We start from the raw sequence: 7,409 nt of genomic DNA on the forward strand, positions 1-7,409 counted from the left end.
TTGTGTTCCATCCTTCTTCTGGACTAATACGACTGAAGCTGACCAGGGACTATCTGACTTCTCGACTATCCCTTCCTTAATTAGACCATCCATGAGCTTCTCTATCTCTTGCAGCTTCTCGTTTCCATTTTTTTTATCCCACTTCTGACACCAATTTGTTACGTCTCTGTTCGTTAGTTAGTTTTCCGTAAATTCGTTCCGACGAAACTTTATCGTTTTATATATATATACAAGACTAACACATATCTAGTATATGCTAGGGCATTCATGAAGGAACAGGATATTTCTAGAAACAGGTGGCGTGATACTAGTCACGTGACCTCGCTGACGCAACAATACAATTGATTTGAACGAAAATGCATATAATCTTTTGTATTATGTCAACAAATATACATTAATGTTCAGGAGCAGTAATGTCTTACACTGTTGTTAAAACATACGCATAAAAACATCGATTTAACTGATGTCAAGAAATATACATTAAATGTCTACTTTCATTCATCTCAACAAGTTTGCATAAAATTTCTGGTGTTATAAGATGTACATCTGTATAATTTCACATAAGCGTTTTTTGCAATGCTAATTAAAGCAAACAAGATGTATATACTGAACTATTCTGTCACGTTATCTACAAGTGTAATACTTACTCTAACGTTCTGTATTTCAGTAGCGTTATCTTACTTGTTTTATTCCATTCCTGTCCGTAAAATTCTTTACTGCCCAAATTCCATAAAGTTATAACTTGTGTCTAAAAGACTTGTTTCATGCCAGTATAAGTAGATGTAGCTTCTACCTAATGTATTTTTGTGAACTATGTTTTAGTATTTAAAATTAGATGTTTTGTGTCGTTCGCCGGAGAGAGTTTTGGCATGACGTAATGATGATATACGAGTCAACAAATTCCCCTATGTTTAGATTTGATGTGACGTTTCGAGGAGGGGGGGATAGATATCGTAATAGTATAAAAATACCAGAGGTTTCTCTTAATTAGTAAGACAGTTCAGTGTTTAAAATTTGTTTCTTAGTTATAAGGTTGCATTTAATAAGTAAGTGACTGTTTTGATCGCCGTGGTGGGCAGAGCACAGATAACCCATTGTGTGTAGCTTTGGGCTTAACGACAACCAATCAACCAACAATATATTTTTCTCAAAAGACTAGGTATTATTTTAATTAATTTTCTGTTAAAATATTCAAACGAGCTAATAATCGGTACTTTGAAAACAAGTTGTATTGAAAGGTCTTCCGATAGACAACCGGTAAACCTGGAGGAATTAAAATGTTAGAATTCTAGGTTTGATTCTAGCTATACACACAATACAGGTGTACCATGTTGTAGCTCTTCGCTGAAATAAGTCTTGAAAAATTGTTTAATTGTCTACTTCTTGAAATATTTAAAAAATCTAATTTTTTCTTTCTTGCGTCATTACTCTAGAACATTTTTGTAGAACATACGTAGAAAAAATTTTGTAAACGAACAATTTGTTAGCTTGAAATCATATTTTAAAAAACTTTTTCCAATTATATTTAGATATTAAACCACAGTTATTGTACTGTAATAATTTTTTTTCCAGAAATACGATATTATATTGTATAAAATATAATTAGATGTGATGTAGTAGTTTAAAGTAAATTACTGTAATGTTGTGAATCTGATGGTGTTTTAGTGATCTATATATAAAAACGAAATGTGTGCTTGTTTGCACCCTAACTCCTCCGAGCCTACTGGGCCAATCTCAACTAAAATTTGTATGTAAACACTATGGACTATGGGGAATTAACCCTATTTCTATTTTGTAAAGCCTGTTAATTAATTACTCGCAGCCTCTCGAGTCAATGCCAAACAATCTTGTCAGGTTGATGCTTCAGACAATGTTGGAATATTCTAAAGGGATTCAAGGTCAAAGTATGAAAGTTACTGGATTGTTTCTCAAATAACCATGCTTTTCTAATGGTCAATGACATGTAGGGTGTTCAAGGGTAGGATCATCTTAAAATCTTTATTTGTTGGTAGATGGAAAGCAAACTGTAAAAGTTGTTTATGAAGAAGCTTTGTTATAATTTTAAAATTTTGAGATACAGTTTATGTTTAAGTTATTACTTTGAAATATATGACTGCTGTTAAACTTGCATTGTTTTAAATAAGTTTAAACAATACCCGTCAGTTGACGGGTATTTCAGCTTGTTTTAAATAAAAGAGGGAGCAAAGTTTAAAAACAGTAACCTTAGTTAACGAAAAAGTAATTTTATAAATTAAATTTTGTGTTAGAAAAAGTATTTGAATTAATGTTCATTCTCTCCACCTATATGTACATCCACCAATAGCCGGTTTACTTCTTTTGTGTCGCAATGGAATACTCAATGTAATCAAAGTCCAACAAGATAATTCCGCGAGTGTTCCGTTCATCCAATCAGCTACAATAAAATGATTTAAGCTCGTGTGCCAAAGTAGGCAAGGGTGGCACTGCCAATGGCTGGAATCACGCACTTTCTACGTCACTCGGGTAGGATCAGAACTCAATGTTTTAGTCACCTGTACACGTGAGGGCCAGTAGCGATATCACCATCATGAGTTTTTTACCTGTGTGTACTTGACGAAGTAGCTAGCTCACTCAGAACAGATGTCAAGCGGTTTGGAGTAAGACTTGAAGTTGATTTCACCAGTTAAGTCCTGTTTTAAAGTAGCTGTCCAATATATTTCAAGCAACTAATGACCATTAGTTTTTAAACACGGCACTCTGTTTTTAAGACAGGTTAGTTAAACAATTTGAACTTTTTTTTTTAGTTTTAGACTAGTTATCCTAAATAATATATTAATTATTGTTTAATTCAGCTCCCAGTTGTGTGCAATTGAAAAATATTATTAAGTGATATAAATGTACACTCTACAGTTATTTATTGCAGCATGTTTTATTACTAAAATTATTAAAAAAAACTTTAACCCTATTTTTTAAGTTCTAAAACTACTAGAAGTATATGTAATTTGTATGTTCCCCGTACCCGTGAATACCGATGGACACATTTTTAATGTATTTGTAAAGAGAGGCTTAGTTACTTTTGCTGGTACCATCATGTGAATTATATTGGCACAAAAACAGGACAAAAACCATTGCTTTTAGAAGTAAAAATATATTTTCACGTCCCACTAGATTCTTAACCGCAAGTACTCGCGTCCGTAAACGGTTGATTTCATTATACCATGTCTTTAATTCTTCACTTTTTACATTGTTGTTTTATTGGAACGCGACGAGCATTCTTAGAAACTAGTTCATTACAAATTATAGCTTTTACAGTAAGGAATATTATTTTCTTAGAACAGGTACGAAGTTTCGATCACTGGTGCGATCATTCACACAATAAGTATCTTATTGTAATAAAATATCAGTCAGTAAGTAAACTCAAAAACGAAACTATTAAGTGTTGAGACTAGATGTGAGAGCTGATCGTTATTGAAGTGCCTTCCACAAAAGTACTAACTTTTAGTATTTACGTGCGGTTATACTTATAGGATATTCAAATTACCTATATTGTTCTCCAACGGTTTTTCTAGGTTTAAGAATAAAGCAATTTCTCAAAGGAGTTTTAAAACTACTTTGAAATGGTAGACAATAGAAATATTTCATTAAATACAAATTTGTACATTGTGAAAACAAGCCCCTCTCCTTTCAAAAAGAAGAATTGAGTTAACATCATTTTAAAATATTAAAATGTCTACCAACAAAGCAGTTCTTTCTGATGAAAACACTCGACAACTAAACTCTGGATTCATATATTGAAGAATATTACATATACTTCGTTTGTCTTAAAGAAATAACAACATTGTTAGTTTCGTAATAACTATGCGCATTTGTAAAACCTGGAATCACCCAAATAGGGGATATTAAATAGCAATCTGCGCATGAGCAGAGACGTCATGCTTGATTTCATCATAGTACGATTTGTAGTTCTAGAAGGAAGTTTTGATGTGTACATTAATATGATACGTATGCTATTACATATACAATCGTGGAAGAAACGGTATTTAAAAAACCTGTTTATATGAGTTACCCCGACCTTCATACTTGGAGAAAGTGTAAAATATCACATTCTTATCGTTTAATAATGGTTGGAGACGGCTTGTTTAACATAACAGCAAACGTACAACGTTTGTTGAGTTTTGGAAAAATCCTTCCGCATAAAAACGTAAAACCAGGCATTTTTTGGTAACAAAGTTTCATCTAGTACGGGTTGTTCCAAACACTTCCGAAACAATACCAAAATAATATGTTAAATGGTATTTTCCCATCTTAAACTAATAAGTTCTTGTTTCTTCCCCTTGAGGCCTGTCACCGTTGATGACAACATACTTGTTTGCATAAAACAAACATTGCAAGTTTCGTCTGCCTATGATATACGTAAAGCAGGTACTATTAGGATACATCTCTAAAACGTGGAATCACGTATTGAAAAACGAGTACACTTTTGGCCAATAGGCCTAACATTCATGTTCGTCGTTGAAATGATAAAACATCAACACTCTTCTATTTCCTATAGTATTTTTTATTGCAGTTCAGTGAACTGATTCATGTAAGAATTCAAAGAAATGTATAACTTACTGTTAAATTTCGTACAAAAGTTTTCAGTTAGCAACTCCAGACTCTGGATCTTGATAAAAAATGTGTATAGAGCTTTAACCGTGAGTGACCCAAAGACGATTGCTAGCTGTTTGCATAGATCGAACACCGGAAATACAGTTCTTTAGTTCATTGTTAGGCTTGTGTGCGCCATTTTGAAATTGTGAACATATATTTCAAAAAATTCGTCGGTGATCTTTTATGCTTCGTTTATATTCTGAAATAGTATTGTAATGATTAGGGCAATAAGATAAGACTACGCAAAAGTTCCAATGCTAAGCCTAACTAGTAACAGGTAAGACAGTAAGTTGGCTCACAGGGTAGGTTCGTTAAGGAAAGAAGTTTTAAAAATGCAAGGCAAGCCAAAGAACGTCTCTTGCAGAACTTGGGAAAAATAGAAAAGTGGTCGACTATGACAGTATCAGGCACAGGATAGAAACTTTATACATTCTTCTAAACAACAAGATGAAATTAGTTCAAGTCATTTTGAAAAGTTTGACAATGTGTTCCAGCACCCAAGCAATGGTTTCGTTCTGTATCGTTGCTGAGTTTTCTGTGAATCTATATCAAACCCGCTTAATGTCAAATAGTTAATTTCTATACTGATAGTGATTTTTAAAGCTTCTATGTAGACTTCAAAACTAAATCGTTGCTGTGGTTAGTATCTTATACAATCGCTTAACTAACTATAAGTACTAATGAGTTGCTATTTGTACTGCTAGATATTTATTACCGTACATCCCATGTTTCGGCTGCTACTCTGCTGCCATCTTTAAGGAAGTTCTGGAAAAGGCTGTTTCACGTTGGAAGGGGCCGCGGTTCAATCCCAATATACCACCCAGTCGACTGTGGTGTTATAGTTTGAATCAACTACAAGAATGGTTTCAACAGGAGTATCCAGGATCTTCCGACTCCCATGCAAGGTTGACAAGTATGTTATCAGTTAGGTGGATGTGGAAGTCTTCTTTAGTCTTTCTATACTGCACGTGGGGGTCATATCCCACTATTTACGTATTATATTTTAGTATAGGTTTTCTTGCATGACTTGAAGCAGGTAGATCGGTATTACTGAGTCTTCTATTTTTATTATGCTCCTGAGTTTATTGGTCCTTTTCTTTTCCCAATGTATTGGAATCAATATTTATGGGGAATGTTGTAAATGGTGTCTTTTTTTTCTTGTTCTTACAGTTGGGCCTCTAGGTACTTCGGTCAGTACTAACTGCAACCGTATTCTGTTGTGGCTTCTCAATATTTTCAAACTTTATGTTACTTACATATCCTCTGTATGTTTTACGAGAGACCTTTGACATAGGAGACATGTCTGTAACTTTCTTTCTTCTAATTCTTCGTTTTTCATTTCCTTTATCAAGTTTAAAGATATCCATTGTCAAGAGGGATTGTAGTGATATTTTTCTTTTCTTTTTATCATCGTCTGTACAAATCGTGTTCATTATGGAAACTAGGCAATCTATGACACCCGTCTTTACACCGCTGCAGTGGTTTGAGTCTTGGTTGAGGTAATTAATCGTATCCGTTAGTTACCTGTGATCTCTTATAGTTATTGTTTGTTCTTTGAATTTCGTACAAAGTTACCCGAGAGCTATCTGCACTAGCTAACTCTTGGGCTACTCTGATTGAATAATGGGATTGACCTTCACTTATAACGTTCCCAAGGTTGAAGAAGCCACCATATTAGGTCATGGGATTTGAATCTACAACTCGCAGATTGCGAGTCGACTGCCCTTACCACCAAGCCAGAAGTTCGTTCAGTCATCTCAGTAGAACAGAAAACCTAACTAGGGTTAATAATAACTGGTCCCTCTTTGTTAATTTCATTCACTTGGACTGTAGTTGCTACGTACTTCTCTGTGTGCTTATAGTCACAGGAAAGGACATTGGTTTGTGCTCTACTGTAACTTTCCAACCAGTGTGTCTACAGTCACAGGAAAGGACATTGGTTTGTGCTCTACTGTAACTTTCCAACCAGTGTGTCTATAGTCACAGGAAAGGACATTGGTTTGTGCTGTACTGTAACTTTCCAACCAGTGTGTCTATAGTCACAGGAAAGGACATTGGTTTGTGCTCTACTGTAACTTTCCAACCACCTTGTCTACAGTCACACTAAAGGACACTGGTTTGTGTTCTTCTGTAACTTTCCAACCAGTTTGTCTACAGTCACACTAAAGGACACTGGTTTGTGTTCTACTATAACCTTCCAACCAGTTTGTCTACAGTCACACTAAAGGACACTGGTTTGTGTTCTTCTGTAACTTTCCAACCAGTTTGTCTACAGTCACAGGAAAGGACATCGCTAAAAATTTATTGTATCAAAAATTAGACAATACAATTCGGTATTTCACTATTAGTATCGGTCTTCTTTCTGAAATGATGATGTACTTGTACATTTAAAAACTGGTGGATTATCGCCAATATCATTTAACACCAATAAAATCCCATAATTTCATTAACATGAGAAGTTAAGGTATAAACTGCAACAAATTAGATTCCAAAGGTCGATCACCCGTAAGGCGTTGAGGGCGAGATTAAATAATCTTTAGAACAGGGTACGTTAATCGGTGTACTCGAGAATATCACCTGATAGTTCTGAAGTCCTCGGAAAAAAGTCACGTGTCTTTGTTGTACTGTATGTTTTCAACATGAACAGGTACATAATAAGTTTAGTCATTGCTCTAGTGTTTCTGTGTTGGACCAGTTAGCTGTGCAGCTGGTTGGTGTTTTCAAGACTGTGTAGAGTTGAACGAGCTGGCTGTACAGCTGCCTGGTGTTTCCAAGACTGC

General features: G+C 34.8%; 1 protein-coding gene across 2 annotated transcripts in view; it reads left to right on the forward strand.

Annotated features, from left to right (window-relative positions):
- The first annotated feature begins 2,492 nt into the window (after positions 1-2,492).
- Positions 2,493-7,409, forward strand: part of LOC106462673 (sulfotransferase family cytosolic 1B member 1-like) — a 40,748-nt gene continuing 35,831 nt past the window's right edge. Inside the window, exon 1 of one of the 2 annotated variants that reach the window (XM_022389994.1) lies at positions 2,493-2,751. The gene's annotated coding sequence lies outside the window, so the exon portion shown is untranslated. Of the gene's footprint in view, positions 2,752-3,999; positions 4,016-7,409 lie in introns of those variants that run through there. The other variant, XM_022389996.1, reaches the window with a different exon arrangement.

Source organism: Limulus polyphemus, unplaced genomic scaffold (genome assembly GCF_000517525.1).
Source record: "Limulus polyphemus unplaced genomic scaffold, Limulus_polyphemus-2.1.2 Scaffold1222, whole genome shotgun sequence".
NCBI lineage: Eukaryota > Metazoa > Arthropoda > Merostomata > Xiphosura > Limulidae > Limulus > Limulus polyphemus.